This window comes from Panthera pardus, unplaced genomic scaffold (assembly GCF_024362965.1).
Source record: "Panthera pardus isolate Hobbes unplaced genomic scaffold, ASM2436296v1 HiC_scaffold_20, whole genome shotgun sequence".
NCBI classification, from domain to species: Eukaryota; Metazoa; Chordata; class Mammalia; order Carnivora; family Felidae; genus Panthera; species Panthera pardus.
In genome coordinates, this window is record NW_026526766.1 from 2,298,715 (window position 1) to 2,301,495 (window position 2,781).

Here is a 2,781-nt window from a genome sequence, read left to right on the forward strand (position 1 = left end):
CGTCCGGGGGCGACTCACTGCCGCACAAGGACACGGCCGAATCACAGCTATTCGGAGTAGCGTATTGCGAGCTGTGCCGTACTTGCTAAAACCAGTGGCACCATCGGTCTGTGACACGAAGGAGGGGGCCCTTCTCTCTTGCCCGAACTCGAACTCCACCGTACGCACCTTTGGAACAGGGACGTGTGGAATGGAGAGACCGTCTTGCAGCAACCACTTGCTTGAAGCTGGTGCCCTCCCACCCCCAACAGACTGCATTCATCATCAGTTAACGCATAGATACTGTGGCCTCTCTCTATATCCAGGAGAGGTTAATGAACTCTCATTTAAATCACTATTTCATTTGTTGAGATTGCTCTTGACTGAATGCATTATCTGCTCCAGCTGTCTGTGGCCAAGGACCACAGACACACTTAACAACAGGGATTGTCTCCCAGTCTGGAGTCTGGAAGCCTGAGATCCAGCATGGGCAGGGCTGGTTCCCGTGAAGCCTCTCCCCTGCCCTGGGAGATGGCCACTTCCTCCCTGTGTCCCTCTGTGCATGTCTGTGTCCTCACGTCTTCTTATGAGGACACAGTGTAGGACCCACACTCCCAAAGATCGGCTTTCAGACCTGTATTTAGAGAGTTTTTTCTTTATTTTTATTTTTTTGTTAATGTTCTTATTTATTTTTGAGACAGAGAGAGACAGAGCATGAATGGGGGAGGGTCAGAGAGAGAGGGAGACACAGAATCTGAAACAGGCTCCAGGCTCTGAGCTGTCAGCACAGAGCCCGACGCGGGGCTCGAACTCACGGACCGTGAGATCATGACCTGAGCCGAAGTCGGACGCTTAACCGACTGAGCCACCCAGGCGCCCCGAGAGTTTTTTCTTTAAAAAGACCAGCATACTTTCCCTTATGGGTAGTTTGAATTTTGTGACTATATTTATATGTATTCGTTGTGCCCAGAGTTCGATTTTTGGCCCGATTTTCAGAAAGGTACATGATAAAAACCAAAAATTCTGGCTTTTTTTACTCAAAAGTGCTCTTAGCACATCAAGTGTCATCAGAATCGCCCAGAGGGCTTGTTAAAAACAGATCACTGGGCTCCACCCCCGGAGTGTCTGACCCAGGGGGTCTGGTGGGGCCTGAGGATTTGCATTTCTGACAAGCCCTCCCAACCCCGCTGGGGTGCTCACCCATGTGTTCCAGACATGGTCCACCAGGTGGCGCAGTGGGAGCACCTCCAGACAGGCCATCACGGCCAGCGGGCCCTCCAGGTGGGCGGTGGGCCCCTGTGCACCAGGGACCCTCCCCACAGGCCATGGGTCCCCTCACCCCTGTAGGACTTTTACCCTAAATTGTTGCGACCCAGCTTCAGCTGTGGCATTTCAGACCTCAAAAGTAATAACATTTTTTAAAAATTTTATTTATTTATTTTTAATGTTTATTTATTTTATTATTAAAAAAAAAATTTTTTTTTTAACGTTTATTTATTTTGGAGACAGAGAGAGACAGAGCATGAACCGGGGAGGGTCAGAGACAGAGGGAGACACAGAATCCGAAACAGGCTCCAGGCTCTGATCTGTCAGCACAGAGCCCGACGCGGGGCCTGAACTCACAGAACCACGAGATCATGACCCGAGCCGAAGTCAGCCGCTTAACCGACTGAGCCACCCAGGCGCCCCAATGTTTATTTATTTTTGAGAGAGAAAGAGAGCACGAGCAGGAGAGGGGCAGAGATACAGAGGGAGACACAGAATCCGAAGCAGGCTTCAGGCTCCGAGCAGTCAGCACAGAGCCTGAGGTAGGTCTCGAACCCACGAACCACGAGATCATGACCTGAGCTGAAGTCTGAGGCTTAACCGAATGAGCCACCCAGGTGCCCCAAGAGTAATAACAATTTAAATGACACAAACTGGTAATGAATAAAGCAGTAAGGAGCTATAAGTGTTTTTTAATACAGGACTTTTCATGCCTGCACAACCAGCATATGCAAAATCCAGCTGAGGAGGATGAAGGGAAGGGTCTTCGGCTTTTACTGTCTTTTGTTCTTACATTTGGTTTGTCAGAGTCAATGGGATCCACTTACTTGTGAAGTTAATTTCCTAACCATCTGCTACCCTTCAGCCTAACTTGCAACGTGAGCTATTCCTGTTTAAACTGTGCGTGCAGTCAACAGCAAGGAAATCATAAGTGTTGGTATGACTCAGACAGTCAATCAAAGGAAGTGATTAGTATTTGGGGTGAAGGGAAGCTAATTAAATATGTGCCTAATCATGTATATATGAGAGCAAAGTACTGTAATGAAATTGTCATTTTGAGTGGTACAAGTCAGCATGATGATTAAAAACAAAAGTCATGAATAAATAAGATATTTATTAACTACAGGGGGACTGCAAGATCCAAGTAGTCAGAAAGTTGTACTCAGCCTGGTTATGTGCAGACTCTATGACTTTGTGTTCAAGGGTCTTAAATGTTCAGTGCAAGCTATATCTAATTACACTATGAACTAGATCTATGATTTCTAGCAGTTTTCCAAATGATAGGAGAAAGTAATTATCAAGAATGCACCTTTGTGGAGGGGGAAAGAAAAAAACCCAAACTCTATTAGAGGAAATAAAAGACATGGGAAGAATGTCAAGTTATTTTAGTACAAGCAGGTTTCTGAACACTTGATTAACAGAGGGTGTCAGAAATCTTTTTTCTTTTTCTGTATGCCTCCATTGTACTTCAAATTAGCAAAGAGTATTGCCTTTATCAAGGCCAAGATTTGCATGTTGCAAAGAGAAGAAAAGGAG